Raw genomic sequence first — 16,787 nt, forward strand, 5'->3', positions numbered from 1 at the left:
CTGTAGTCAGTCTTCCGATATCAGAGTAAATCATCAAAACCCAGCAACTTTCCAGGGTTATTAAATTAAGAGTAAATAATACCAGAGCAGATATACCCTGCCTCACGTAAGCTGAAAAACACCTGCCACCATAATGTCATCAAACACCATGGCACTCAAACCTCTCAAAATGTTCCAAATATGAACCAGCAACTCTCATTAAAGACTTCCTGAAAAATCTAGAAACATCTCTGCAAAGGAAAATGATAAAAGCTGGCAAATCACAAATATGGCATTCAAAGGAAAATAATTTATGGGACCACATAAAGGCCAGTGTCAATTTTGTTAAAAAAATTAAAAGCTACATTGTAAAACATTATAGTTGAAGGATGACAAAACAGTGCCCAAAACAGACTGACACAGTCAACACAGTTCTGAAAAACAGCACATAAAAAAATTTGTACTTGATACTTTTAGCATCAGCCAGAGTTGTAAAAACAATTAACCAAAATAGTCAAAGCTCAGACATGAAAATAAAAAAAAGACCACATTTTTCCGCAGGCACTTACTGTGATGGTAGCATAGCCATATGTGCTAAGACACAGTTATAAAAGAAAATTATCATACCATGCAAAATAGTCTAAAGTTGAACCAAGTCTGTGAGTTATTACCTTACTGTTGCAGTTTATTTTAAAAATATTTTGAGCTGACTTTATTATGAACATTTAAAGTCTAAATGAACAATACAGATATGAAAGATATTTTCAGGCTTGTGTACACAGTAAATCTACTAATTCCGGTACATAAAAGAAGGCTATTTACATTACTTATGCTTCCAAACTACACAACTGTCAAGCGTCTCACCCTCCCTCAATGGCTTAACCAACTCATTCATTCTCCCCAGTGCAACAGTCCTGTAGCCCACATATTTGTGGGGCAACAGCAGAGTGTTAGAAGTTGCGTCATCCTCCATTGTGGGATTACTTATTTTCTACATCAGATCTGCATTATTCTTTGTATATGCCCAGGTAGTGCTCCTGGAGCACAAAGGGGGCTCCAAGTATGGCAAAATACTCTGCTCAGGAATCAGGTATGAGCAGATATCTTGCTGTAATTTGACTATGTTTTCACTTTTGTGTTTTTAATTTACTTACAGCTGCAAACATTTTTTTATGGAATGGGTGTTAAAAGGCATGTGTCACTCGCTTCTGTAAGTGAAATAACAATTCTATTTGTTAACCAGGTAGACTCACTGGACACACTGTCCCTTTTCAGAGGTGACCCCAGAACAATGTTTGGTAAAGGGAATTGCTCAAAGTTACACAGCAAGCAAATGAGGACTGAGGGAATCTGTTTACCTTCATAATGTCGATCACATATAATCGACCGGCCACATCACCGAACCGTTTCCGCGAAACCAGAACCTCGAAAACTTTCGAATGTCGAAAAAACTTCGAATTCGACATTTCCAACCGTGCCACACCTCCACATCAGTGCAAACATGGATCAAAAAGAGGGCGAAATTTTGTTGTTTGGAAGTTTGGTGTTAGATGCTTTGAAAAGTCGCAGTTCGGTATTCGCGGAAGCGGGGTCGACCATAACGTGATCAGCATTATGAAGGTAAACCGAGGGAATCAAACCCTGTACCATAAAAACTACAGCTTGCAACCTTAATTTCTGCCAGACTAAACCTGCAAATGCCCCTGCACATTTTCCAGTTTCCAGGGGAAATTCAAAAGAAGTACACATTCTTGAACACCTGTTCCTTCTAACCTTAGGAGGGCAGGGGCTAGTGGACACAGCCCCTTCATTCCTCTTCCATCTTAAGTTGTTAGGAATCATAATCAGTCCCAGATCATATGGGCAATAATCAGGGGTCTCTGCATCCTTCTATGCCATGAAGCCATACGACAATAGTATTTATTCCCTTATTTGTTTGCTGATTTCTTAATGTGGCAAATGGGCTGACTGGATAAACCAGTAGGCAATGAGTTGTAAGAGAATTGTAGATCACTGCAGATATTATAAATGCAACTCAATAGGACAATAAAAGGCAACTATACACATGGCAACATTATCCAGATAATGTAAAGATACAGATGGTGTCAGTTCACAGTGGGTTCACTTACATCAAATCAATTCCTCAGAGATGCTTTGGTTTGAGTACTTCTCCTGAGAGTTACAGAAAATCTGCTGCATCTAAAGCCATCCGCTGCTAAAAGAATGAAAACAAGTATCATTTTGCACTTCTGTTGATTATTTTTACTGTATTTCATAAGAATTCTGTATTTGTTACATTTCTCGCACTTTGGTAGAGTTTCAAATCTGAACTGTTTCCATTGCTGCTGTAATAATTACATTGTGTCTACTAGTTTTAAAGAACTGTAATATCTATATTGTGTGGTCTCCACCTGTCACCTCTAGGATTTTGAATACAGGCCAAGGCATTAGCCACCCCCACAGTCCTGTTTTAGGCAGTGCCAAACCAACAGACCTACCAACATAAGAAATGTTTCTAATACCAAGCTGAAGGTACTACTGCTCAATGCTAGGAGTCTTAACAAGAAACTGCACTCCCTGGAAGCTCTCATCACCTGGGAGAACGCTGATGTCTGTGCAGTTACACAGATGTGGTTTAAGGGTGCGGAAAGCATCCTGGCAGTGCAATTCAGACCACCCTCTGAAAAGAAAAAAAAATGAAAGGAGAAGGTGTTTCCAATTACATAACAAAAAAAAAATCACATCTTAGGATTGGTCAAGCAGGACGACTTGCTTGAGCTACTTCACATCTAGCTGATCATACACAAAATTCCCCACCATATCATCGCTAACTGCAGATCACCAGCCATGAACCGTGAAAACCACTCCACATACCTGAGGTTACTAGAATCACTTACCATTCAGCCCAACACACTGCTCATTAACAATTTTAAATACCCCTCCATAAACTGAAAAACATACATGACCACTAACATGCAGGCTCAGAGATTCCTGGACTTTGTCAATGCAAATGCGCTGGAACAGCTGGTCTGCATTTTCACTAGGGTCTCAAATATCCCTGACATAGTACTCACAAACATGGGAGAACATTCCACCCTCCCCCCAGCATAATGTCCTCATTATTAAGATCAGAAAATAAATCAGTCTCCTTTGAAATAAAAATAATGGTAGAACCCCCATCAAACCCCAAAACCCTACAGCATTTTTTCCGAGGTAAATTGCTTTCTATTAAGTGACGGCATAGGCAATTTTAAAGCTCCCTCTAACCCCAAAAAACAGAAAAACCTATGCAGAGGTATACACAAATGCCCTGTACAACCACTTAAACAACTGCATAGAAGCTTCAGTACCTGACCGAACTAAACCTAGGTCTAGCCGTGAAAACAAATCACCATGGTGGATCCCTGGCATAAACAAATTATGCAACAGAAGGAAGAAATTGCTACCTAGAAGTGAGTGGGAGGGAGCACAACAGAGAAAGAAATGTTTCTCGACAGGCAAATCAGGGAACTAGTCAAGTTCTCAAAAGCATATAGACTAAAACAGTCTCCCAAGCAAAGGCTAACCACAAAGCATTTTTAGTTATGTCCGAAATCTTTAAGAGAAACACTAAACAATTTGCTGAGTTGGCTGTAGATGGCACTACGTATACTCACACAGAAGAAATAGCAAATCTACTGGCCAATAAAACCAGCTCAAATTTTACCCCTCATCCCCTCCAGTTACTCTCCATGAGACACCTCCTACCATTCCTTTACCTGTTATCACAAAAGAACAGGTCATCATTGTGCTCTCTAAAGCTAGAAACACAGCATCAATGGGCTATGATGGAATCACAGGGTGCCTATTAAATAGCTTGAAACATGACCTAGCAGGCTCACTCAGATCTCCGTTTAACCACAGTCTCCAAACAGACTTTGTCCACAGCAGAGTGGAGAATGGCAACAGTCATCCCTCTGCACAAGGTGGGGACCATTAACGGAACCAGGAAATCAGTCCATAAGCCTGACTAGCCTCATATGCAAGACTATCGAAAGGATAATCTTGGATCTGATTAACGACGGCACAGGAAATCTCCAGACTCCCGACTGACCCCTTGACCCGACCCAGCTTCATCAAGGGCAGGTCTTGCCTGCTCAGTCTGGTGGACTTCTTTCAGAAAGTCACCAAGGCCATGGATGAGGGTAAAACGGTGCATAACACCTGCTTTGACCAGGCCAAGGCATTTCACACAATACCAATCTTTGGTATTAAAGATAAACTCACAAAATTGGACAGAAGCCTCTGCATCACCAGATGGAGAGCCAAGTGGCTCACATACAGGACACATGTTAAGAGTGGGGGAATCCACATCCAGCAAGAAGCCAGTCACCAGTGGAGTACCACAGGGCTCCATGTTGAACCCCCTCGTGTTTGGGATACGCTTCTCAGATGTCAAGGCAAATGCAGATGGCCTTTGGCTTACCAGGTTTGCTGATGACTGCAAATTGGGGGCAATCACTGACTCCCCAGATAATGTTGATATCCTATAGAAAAGGACAAATGCAGACTAATAATTGGTGTGAGAGCCCTGGCCTTAAACTAAATGTGAAGAAATGCATAATAATACCCATGCAAATTACAACACTGACAGCACCCCCTGAAAGTGGACTCAGTGGTGTGAGATCTGGGTACTCAAGATTGATAGTAACTTGAACTTTAACAACTATGTGTCCAAGGTGGTGAGAAAATCTTTATATGTGTCTCAGCTTATTAAGTAAGAGCAAGGCATCCAGATCTAAGGACGTCATAGTACCACTGTACTCGGTCCTCATCAGACCACTAATCAAGTACAACGCACTCTTTATCGTGTACCTTTTCAGGCACCTGTAACAGTTGGGAGTGAGGTTTCTTACCAAAATAAATATAGGGTAAAACCAACATGTCATATGTGGACTGATTAAAAGCCCTACCACTGTATTCAGTTTCCTACCAATTACTGAGGAGTGATCTATGCCCAACATACATGGCGGTCTCTGACCTAGCCCTGATGAAAATGTTGTATATTCACAAAACTGACTGCACATGGGTTACCCACTCCAAGGATCTAAACCTGATCTCTGGCACGAACAGATCATGCAACAGATATTTAGAGCCCTTCCCTGACCACCTTCAAGTACAATCTGGACGAATAGATGGGAAATCACAAATTCACTCATGGGGTGGTGCCTACATCCCTTATGGACAGAGGCAGTCTGTACAAATTTATTTTATTTTACTTATTTTACATTTGTTTACTGGGAAAGTCTGACTGGTTTAAGACCCATTTTCAGTGGAGGGCCTGGGAGAAAAGCTCCACATACTGAGATTATACAAAATTTATACAAGAAATTATACAAAAAAATGTACAAGGCATACAGTACACCAGAAATTACATTCTTTGCTATTATAGCTGATACTTGTATTATACAATCATCTGATATAATTCCTTACGGCAGTGCAGACATTGTGGTTTCTCAAAGTAAGATGAGGAAGGGTTTGTAGGGGGTAAACGGATGAGGTTAGAGATTATCTAGACATGAGAGAAAGCCTAGATTATGAGGAGGTCAGAGAAGAAAAAGTATGACAAGAACTATTAAAACTAGTTAGCCTGGAGTAGTACAGGAGCAAAGCCAGGTGTCATTAAGAGAATCATTTTGGATTTGCTGGTATTTGTGTTGGTTCTGATTCTGTGAGGTAGCGAGCATAGATTATGAGGAGGTCAGAGAAGAAAAAGTATGACAAGAACTATTAAAACTAGTTAGCCTGGAGTAGTACAGGAGCAAAGCCAGGTGTCATTAAGAGAATCATTTTGGATTTGCTGGTATTTGTGTTGGTTCTGATGCTGTGAGGTAGTGAATTCCAACTTGTTGCTACATGATGAGGAAACAGGGAGCCCCCTGCTATATTAGTGGATTTGGACACTTGTAGTAGAGATTTACTTGAGTGAAGACTTGGGTTTATGGTATAGGGCTGGAGAATATTTAAAACCCTGCTTGCTGACCCTCGTTATCTTTCCTCTATGAATAGAAAAATGGGTAATATCTGAGTAAACTGCCTAGGCTTGGAAGGGCGCTTGAGCTCTTACCCTAGTAATCTCCTATGAACCAAAGTAACAGACAATTTCAGAATGCATACATCTCCAAAGAACAGGCTTTGGTTAATTTATGGGCAAAACAGGTGGCTGCCATAGAAACTAAGAAACTTTATTGAAGGGAACAATGCTCATAGCTCTGGTCCACTGGTAGAAAAAGACTTTCCCTAGACTATAAGTATAAAACAAAGAATAGCTACCCACTATTTCTCATACCAATGGCCTTTTACCAGTCTCATAAATTCTTGATTTCAGTCACTGTTTCTGATTACCTAGCTTCAGGAAATATGTTTCAATCATTCACCACCATTTCAAAAAAATATTATTTCCTTATCTTTTTCCTGTGCTGCTCACCTTGTAACCCCAAACTGTTTACTCATGTTCTTCAAACCCCCTTTTCTTAATACAGTAATTACTTAGACTCTCCAAACTCACTTTTGGTACTTTTTTCTTTCATATTCGTTTTGCCCCTTCATTAAGGCAATATGTTTAACTCTTAGATACTTTTAAATGGCTTGGGATGCAGACTGTGCTCAATTTTACTGCCCTCCTAACCCAGTGAACCCATTCCAATCTACGCTATTAACACTACAGAGATGTCTAGAACTGTATGCAGAAATATTAAGTTGCTAGTGTGGCGCTTCAAGGTTCACACTATGACCAATTCCTTTTGATATCTTCATAAGTGACAGAGGAGGTGAAAAAAAGTTTCCCCACATGACCTTTAAGACCCTCTCCCAGCCATACTGCAGATGTATTTGTTCCTCTTCATGAGACCCAACATCAGTCTTTCACTGAAAGGGGAGACCCATTTCGTCCTCAGATGGGGCAAGATTCCATCTACCCATTTATTCTCTCAGATGCGAGAGCTGGGTGCAAAGAGAGGGCCATCATACACCTCTGGGGTGCCCTAACTCCACAGGCCTTTCGGCTGTGACATCTGCTGTAACTGTCCATAGAGGATGCATGGGTGCTTCCACACATGATGAATCCCTGGCTTCTGAAGTGTGGTGTCACCTCTGTACATACTGCTGCATGCCACATACCCCTCAATCCTAAAGGTGTTGGCATTGCAGCAGGCCAGATAGTTTCCCTTCCCCCAAGCTGCTAGCTGAACCCACTTTTTCAGGGGCACAGCCAGGACAAGGAAAGTATACAGTTCAGCTGACAAACATAACAAGCAGGATATCAAGAATGCCAGAAATATGGCAGTGTGAATACAATGTAAAGAACTGCACAGCAATAACCCAAGGGAAACAAAGTCAAAAGCATTCCAGAAGAAGAAACAGTGTTTAATCTAATGTGTTTGTTAACCTCTTTCATCCATCCAGTACACTACACTACACTTCATCAGAACACTAAGTTTAAATCATCAATAATAAAATTCACTCTAAACTGACCGAATCATAACTCAACTTACATTTACAAACAATTTCAAACATTAAAAATAACTTCTCTCTAGAATACCTTAAACATCATTTAATGTTTATCATACCATTTAGGCTAGGATGTTTATCAGACTGTAAATATATCTGATATTCGTTTTCTTTTTCTTCTAATTGGTTCAAAAAATCCCCTTCCCCAATATCAGCATCAATATGTTCCACTCTATAAAAATGAAACTTTTTAAATCCTTGACAATTTTTTGAGTATTTAAACAAAGTATTCTTTTCATTTTGGGATTTTAGTGCAAAACTGCTCACTTATTCTTTTAGTTAATGCTCCAGTTGTCATACCAACACACAGTCCAATCCATCACATTGTGAACAAACTGCTGCATTAACTATACCCAGACTTACAATCATAATGTCTTTAAACTCCTATAAACTTATCAAAACTAGATAAAAAATATTTGTTAATGAGCCTACAGGTATTGCAATCTCTACATCTGCCAGTCCCACTACTCTTTGTCAGTTAATGGCCTGGTGATAAAAATTGGAACTTCATTCTAAAATAAATTTTAAAGTAGTGGATTTTTTAAATACAAAATTAGGTTTCATCCCTATGATATTAATCAGGGCCTGCTTAGCCATTAAAATCTTCCAGTTTCTACTGATAACACCTGACTTCATGGCTATCTCAAGGATGAAAGTCCTTGGTCTGGCAAACTTGTGATAATTTTTTCTGCTGTTGCCTTTATTTAAGATGCCTGCCTTTCAATGGGGAAAATTTTATCTTGCCCTTTTGAGCTGCCCTTAAATGGGGGAAATTTATTTTACCCCTTTTGACCCATGCTTACATGGGGGCAATATATTGTGCCTTTTTGACCAAACATCATGAGTAGTAGTTCTTAATAAAGTTGCCTGCTACAAACGATCAAACACACACATCCACAATGAAATATATCCATTCTCTTTTTTTACATCTATCATATGTTTTTAGCCCACAAGCCCCAATCATTTTGGCCCCTAACTATATTATTTTTAATAGCATAAGATGTGCACTCCTACAGTGAAAGTTTGTTTCCTAAAAATGTAACTGCTGAAAACACAATTGTCACAGTCCAAATGCATACTAATATCCAAAAAGCCCATATACAAATCACCAATAGTGAATTTTAGTATGTAGTCGGGTATAGATTTGAAAAAATTTTTTTATACTGCCCTATGGAACCTTTCTCTACAAAAAGGAGGTCATGTACAAACCTCTTGTAAAATACCACATTTTTAAATAACCTTAAACTTAGTTCATAGGTTAGTACTAGGCTAACTGCCCTTATGGACCATTTATTTTAAGCCTAGACAATTACCCCACGTCAGAATCAAACCCTGCACCTTGTGTTTCTAAGGTAAGCACCTTAGCCATTACGCCAACTTGTGGGTTTCCTACCAGCCCAAAACTATATTGGCATAGGATGGTGCTGTTGTAGCCCCCATTGCCATGCCCCTTATTTGCCTGGATTATTTTATATTAACAGTAAAAAATATTGTTTTGTAACAGAACTTCTTTTACAACACAAACTGTTGATGTTACATTGCTCAAACTGGAAAACTTGGGGGTGTGGGGTTAAAAAAGCCTACACATTTTTTTCCCATGCAGGCACTGCGCCGTGCGGCTAACATGGGTGCAAACAATTTTAGATTCATTAAAGTGCTGCTGAGCAGCGCACACAAGTGCTCCAACACCGAAACTTCCATGGTATGCAAATCACCTCATAAGCAAGTGAATCTCATGTAAATGAGGCAGGTAGAGCAATCCAGCAAGCAGATGGGATCTGCAGAGCTGCCTGTGTCAGTGTCCATAGGGTGTGTCCAATAAGTTCTAAGCTGATTGGCGTTTAGCTGCGCTGTTTGCACGGCTTGCTGTCATGCTGAGCATGGAAGCCTGAGGGGGTGTATGCACTGACATCTCTTTGTCTGCCTAAGGAGTGCATGTTTCCGTGGCGAGCTGCTGTGCTGAGTATGGAAGTTTGGGGGGGGGGTGCACTGACTGCTAAGCATCCTTACCTACAGGAAGCGCATTTGTGTGGTGCACAGCAGTGCTCAGAGTATCTAAAAGGCCAATGAGGTATTAATTAGTGTTGATCCTTGCTCAACTTATCTAGGGCAATTACATGTCAATGATATATTAGGCAGGTGCAATGCATCACAGGTAGCCAATCACACAGGCAGCACCTACAGTAGAGTGCTATAAAGTATGCATACACCCTACAATCTGATTTTTCCCCCATACTCTGCAGCACTGGAGTACAGACTTGGGAATTTTAACTGAAAGAATGCTAGGGGCTGCTGCAGGTCTGCTATATTTGTACGTGTTAGATGCTGAAGTCAATGCTGCTGCTGACAATAGGCTTAGGCAGAGAAGGAGAAGAGTGTTCGGGCCCAGGGTAACCTTTCAGTAGCTACATGAGCTGGAGACTGTAAAGTGCTACAGGGTGGACAGGGGCATACTACAAGAACTCACTGAGCTCTACCACCCTCAACTCACACCCACAGCCAACACAGGGGAACCCATCCCAGTGGAAACAAAGGTATGTCAGCCCTTAAGATAACAGCCACAGGTACCTTCCGAACACCAACTGGGGACATGATGGAGGTCTCACAGGGATCAGCATCCAGAGTACTCCACCAGTTCCTGGATGCCATACTACCACATGTCAGTGAGCACATATAATTTTCCCCTCACCCCTGAGGTGAGGGCCAGCAATATGCAACACTTCTACCATGTAGCACACTAAGGTACTGGGTGCCATAGATTGCACTCATGTACACATCAAGGCACCACCCGGTGAGGAGGGTAGAATTTACGTCAACTGCAAGGGGTACCACTCCAACTGCCAGGTCATATGCAATGCCCAGGGCATTATCATGAATGTGTACACTGGCAGCCCTGGCAGCTATCACGACTCCCATATCTGGCATGCATCACAGCTGTACCAGATGTTTGCTAGGGGGAACATCCTACATGGACATTTAGTGGAGGATGCTGGCTACGCACCTGAACTGTGGATGATGACATCCACCAGAAATACACACACTCCCACTGAAGAATGCCATAATGAGGCACATATACAAACTAGGAACATCACAGAGCATGTGTTTGGGTTGCTGAAGTCATGGTTCCACTGCCACAATATATCTGGTGGAGCCCCACAGTACTCTCCAGCCACATGTGCACATATGTTCACAGTATGTACCATGTTACACAATATGATCCTGTGGAAGCAGCTGCAGCAGGATCAGCATAGGGAAGGGATACACAGCCCCCAACAGTGACTAGGTCACCACAGCCACACTCACATGAGGACTCTGAGGAGGAGGCACCTGATGATGTCCCTGTAGGCAGATGTAGACATGCCCAATAAGCCCTGGCATTGGCCAAGAGATGACACATAGCACATTCACTAACAACCTACAGCCCCAAGGAATGACACCACACTTCCACTCACATACATATATTAAAATAGCTGCTGTCAGTCAACCCACACAACCTGTACCTATCCACGTATTGGCTGTGTACCACTTGCATCTCAGAGTCAGTCCTGAACTAAAGTTCTGTCACCTGATGCATTCTTGAGGTAAGTCTCTAACCTACACACTAATTGTAAAGATTACTATAATATGGTACTGTATGTATGGATCTGCTGCTGTTATGCAAGGAAATATAGTGGGCTATTTGGTCAGAGTTAACATCTGCATGGGACAACTGATACCCAATCCAATAGTATGTGATTCTTAATTTTCACTAGGCCTCATGGTTGGAATATTCATGACATCAGGCAAGGGAGATGTTAAACAGTGGGCACACATGACATTTGACTACTGTCTACCTAAGCTGTTGTTTCCCCACCCCCAACACAGCAGTGAACCCATATAACCGCTTTAACAGAAAATAAACTATGGTATAGCAGTGGACCAGACAATCTCAAGGGTGTAACATAGATAGCGCTCACACACTGTATGTCTCTCTTCACGCAGGATAATAATGTACGTACATATGTATGCTGTTGATTGTGTGATGGATGACCCCTCTCTGTCTAATGACCTGTGTGGCTCAGTAGACTAGGGAAGCTAGCATGGGTGATAGTATTGATGGTTCTAATCTGGAATTACTCACATCTTTTGCATGTGAGGTAGTGTTTTCACAGAATGTCATACCTCCCAACCTCTTAGTGCAAGAAATCTGGACAAAGCCAGAAAGATTGGGTGGACAAAGGCTCAAACATAGGGACAGCTTTTAAATATTGGTCACATAAACCTTGCTGGAAGTAAAGGTGTTGCAGTAGTACATATATTCCGATGGATATAAAGTCTGACACACAACTGTTTCTCTGTAGTTAGTAGAATGTATTGATGTCAACATTCAATAAAGCACCAGAAGACCACAAATGTGCGAGGAACAGACCAAACATATGAGGCAACACTCTTGACATTCTGTGAAAATCAGGACAGTTGAGCGGTATACTGTCACTCTGTTGGTGTTGTAACATTACCAACGCCAGTCACATATTTAGTACAGCAGACAGCTGAGGAATGCTGTGGACATTTCGAGTGAAATGCAGTACTGCAGAAACAGGGGCAGATGTTAATGTCTGTAACATAAAAAAATCCCAGACTGGAATACAGGTAGGTATGGTCTGGAGTCACACTGGGCATGCTTGTACACTTGCACTCATTTATTTTTTTTACTGTAATTCTGTTGGCCATTCATTGAAATGACCTATTATGTATAAATGTCTATACATACATACTTATACGTATATATAGAAGTCTGTCAGTATCTCTCTCTCTCTCACATGCATAGTATATCTATCTATCACGATTTAGTATCAAAATAGATGTACATAGTTATATATATTAAACTGATACACATAATCCTCCATATATCTACAGTACACATATACATATCACACACACACACACACACACACACACACACACACTACACAGCTACATTTATATATAAATCCCTGTTATATACAGAAATATGTGCGTGGATGTCTGCATTGTCCGAAATACCCTCATAATGGTGAGTAAACTGCATTATCACACAGCCATAATGTTGCTCAAAGGATCCAAACTAAGGGTGCAACAGTACATAATCCACTTACCTATAGACCCCTATGCCTTCTGGATGTCACCACGGAGACAAGTGAGCTGGTAGTGTAATGTATAATGGTGTCAATGTACATATGGACAAGGCACACTGTCCATGCCCACAGTGTCGCCTAACTGCAAGCAGCCACTTGTGGCCATACCGGAACTGTATACACACAGCTAGGATATCATCAGTTATCTCACTGCTAGGATACTAAATGCAGATAACAGTATGAACCAATATCACTCTGCCAGCCAGAGATGCTATTCAACACAAGCCTAGTTTGTGTAATGCACAAGTACTGTGCCTGCAATCACATATACAACAGGCTTAACCTGTGGCACATCCGATAAGTACTGTGATCTATAGTGTACAAGCCTAGATAGGCAGGGGTTCTAATCTCCCTGCAGCTCACTTGGGTGTGTGTGTGTGTGTGTGTGTGTGTGTGTGTGTGTGTGTGTGTACCCCTGCAAAACAACTGCCATGCCCTCATGGGCTATCTACACCCCTGCAAAACAACTGCCATGCCCTCATGGGCTATCCACCTGCAATGGTTATGCACTTTTTGGGCCTGTAACTTGCTGATGGCTTCCACACTGCCCTATTCTACAAGGCCTGATGAAGTCAGCCACCTTAAGACTACAAGCTGACAGTGTAGTAGCAAGACTTAAGCCATGATGCATGCGATAAGTAGTGTGATCTATACTGTATAAGTCTAGATAGGTAGGGATTCTAATCTCACTCTGTCCAACATGGTGCATGTGTATATCCATATGGCATACATATGATAACCTTTGTAAAGTAAGGTTTTGCATCATTTTATTTGTAGCAGGTGATGTACCCCCAAATGACTGACCACAATAAGGCTTGCCGATTTCAACAAGCATTATCTGTTCTAAACTGATAGTACTAGCAGACATGAGTTGTGTTGCGTGCATCAGTACTGTGAGCTGTAGTGTGTACCAGTACATAGGCTTGCTGATTTCAACAAGCATTATCTGTTCTAAACTGATAGTACTAGCAGACATGAGTTGTGTTGCGTGCATCAGTACTGTGAGCTGTAGCGTGTACCTGTACATAGGCAAGTGTTCTAATCTACATACAGCCAACTTGCAGTACATGTGTGCCTTGGCGTGTCCTGCATGCAGTGAGTGGAAGTGGTGCTAGCCTGAATGTGGTCATGTTTGTATGTGAGGCTGTTACAGCAGTATACACCATGTTATGGAGCCACAGGACATGTGAACTTAACTAATAGCCATACATCCCTCACAATCAGAGACATCTGTATACTCTTCGGTGCAGGACCAGCATATATTGCCCCAGTCCAAGAGGGACTCAGGCAGATGCCATGTGTTGAGATGATGGCCACCCAGGCAATCAGACAGCATGTGCTGAGGTTCACCGATGTGCTCTGTGTACCATTAGGCAGGGTCTGTTTCAAGGGTGTTCTGCTGGACAAATGTCTCCCACAAACATGTAGTACTAATGTCACACAATAGGTTAGTGTCCTTACCGTGAGTCATCCATCTACTATGCTCCCTACAGATAGGCAGCATATGCACTCCAGCAAGGTCACACCTTGCCCTGTAGCAGCCCTTATCACAAATTATGAATGCATGAGTACGCGGATCACCGCCACCGTACTTGGTGGACTGACATACAGATGTGAACCTGTGAAGCCATGCAAGTACACTGCTCTACTTTGCTGAAGTCATATTTCCGCTGTGCTGCCATGCCATGCTGTGCCGATTCACTGCCGGTGTGTGTCCATAGGTTATCCTCTCAGACACCTGAAGCAAACATACACAGGTCTGTGACATCCCTGTCATGGTGTAACAATACCACCAGTACAACATCATACAACATCATACAACATAATGTCCACAAAAGAATGTTGTGTACTCATGACACATGCCAGCATGCAATGTATGTTGGTGACCACTACAAGAGGCATGGAAAAACAATACTGCATTATACAAATACATGTCAAGTAATATAGTCACCCTATACATCGGACTCGTAGCTTCATTCTCCTGCATCAATGGGAAGGATGACAGGGATGTGGCACAGATATCATCACTTGCACAGGGTAATGTGTGGGAGTGCTGGAGACTTAGGCTGGCCCAAATGGTTGACAGCATGTGTGTCAGTCAGGAAGGGGAGTTGGTTAGATGGACTACGGAGAGGTGCCATGTGTGTCTGTAGGCGATCTGCATGTGACAGTGGTGTATGAGTGTGTGTGCTTGTACACAGTCAAGTTCAGTGTTAGCCCTACACATGTGTATGTTGGACAGCTGTGGACCGTACATGGTAGAGCTGACAGTTCACTGGCTCTGCCAGGAGTTGCACTGGCACCACCATGCCCAAGGTCAGACATGGTGTTAGTACCCGATGGTGACTGCGGTCGGCTGGGACAGTGTCCCCCAAGAGACCACCCAGGACGTGCCCATGGCCTGCCACATTGTGGTGTGAGCAGCACACTCCTCTCTGTGACGCTGCATGTACTGCCAATACAGGAGCATAGAGGTGCACTGCAGCGGGTCTGACACCCAACTCCAACCACACATTCCAGCACAGACAACATATCTCACATGTACAGTGGCTACTGGGTTACTTGACATATTGCTGACATTCTGAGTATAAATGTACAACTGAGCTAACCCCCCCAAAGCACACAGACCTGACACCCACATAAAGGTATGTACACAGCCTGACAGAATGACTGCTACAGTATTACAGTGGTGATCACACTAAACGTACCTGCATGCTCCTCTGCTGTGGACATTGTGGCACCCACCTCCATGATGTATGGTATGATGGATGCCAGGGAGCTGTCGTGTAGCCCTAGGTTTACCAGGAATTTCTCAGTGGCCGTGAGTGGTTGTTCTGTTGCAGGCCCTCCACCGGTGACAGCATGATTCCTGGATATGTCAGCTGCCCTTCGTCGTGCAGCATTCACCATGTCCATAGCATGGTGTTAAACCTGTTCATATGTCCTGTCCTGGTGGCCAGTCTCATTCACATCCTGGACAAGGTCTGCCCACAATGCAGCCTGCTGTTCCCTGTTATGCCTCCCCTTGGATAGGGGGATAGGATGATGCTGCAGTAGTCCTTGAAATATTAGTTCATTCTCTGCATCTGAGAAGGGGACATGCCTTCTGCGATACATTAGTCCTGAAACACACTAAAAGGGAAACACATTACTGGGTCAAATACATGGATGTCCACTATGTACAGATACAGCAAGAACAAAATGGCCGGCACTATCTGTTTGCTCACACATGTCATACCCCACAGTGTGACAACATACTACGTGTGTGAATACGACCAACATAGTATCATTACTGAGGTAATTCCCTGTGTGCCACGAGAGATTCTGCTGTATGATCATACACCCAACACTCTGGTCCACTGTGGTGTGTCAGTCACCCAATAATATGTCATAACACCAATGCCAGACAAACAGAAGTGTGCTATTATGACCACTACATTGGGACAGTCCAACAACACCACTGTGCCACAATGACAAAAGACAACGCAACACTGATATATCGTACATCCCCTTTATATGTAAGACAGCAGGGTATCAATGACATGTCATTACCACAGGTCTAAGACAGGCTTACTGCTGTACTCCCTATTTCCCATACCTCTATCCTCCCATCTGCATCCTGTTATACACAACAAACAGTTACACACCTTGTGAAGGGGTGTGTAGGGCAGTATTTCTCCGCTGAAATGTGCTACTAGTACTGTTTCACAAAGATGTGCACTGTGCGAGGAAAGTCTCATACAGAATGTCTGCCCATAGCCAGGTGCATTGCATTTTAACATGCTTCTCATTAGCAGGTAATTGCCTCTAAACCAATCTATGACTCTGACATGCTAACTGCAGCCAAAACAGTTGAGTTACACATCATCAGCCAATGACATGCAACCACTATGCAATATAAAAGGTCTTCATGTAGAACAGGGCCCCTTCTTAGCTGTTGAGATGGACATTATTGGGGTGAGGAGACTATATCGTCACAGAGGATAGGGCTGCAGTGGAAACCTTTACATAGAGTTGTGTGTACCACAGGCTGCAGCTGCAGGTAATACACATACGCAGCGAGTGTGAACACTTTGGACGACAACAAGCTGTAAATGTATCTGTGTC

General features: G+C 42.4%; 1 long non-coding RNA gene across 2 annotated transcripts in view; it reads right to left on the reverse strand.

Moving 5' to 3' along the window:
* LOC122807282 overlaps nt 1-16,787 on the reverse strand; it is a 111,788-nt gene that overhangs the window by 35,989 nt on the left and 59,012 nt on the right. Inside the window, exon 3 of one of the 2 annotated variants that reach the window (XR_006365622.1) lies at nt 2,109-2,194. The exons of the other annotated variant lie outside the window; for it this stretch is intronic. This is a non-coding gene — a long non-coding RNA (uncharacterized LOC122807282). The remainder of the gene's footprint in view (nt 1-2,108; nt 2,195-16,787) is intronic. 2 annotated transcript variants of the gene reach the window in all.

This window comes from Protopterus annectens, chromosome 7.part0 (assembly GCF_019279795.1).
Source record: "Protopterus annectens isolate FY-2018-M chromosome 7.part0, PAN1.0, whole genome shotgun sequence".
In the NCBI taxonomy this organism is placed as follows: Eukaryota; Metazoa; Chordata; order Ceratodontiformes; family Protopteridae; genus Protopterus; species Protopterus annectens.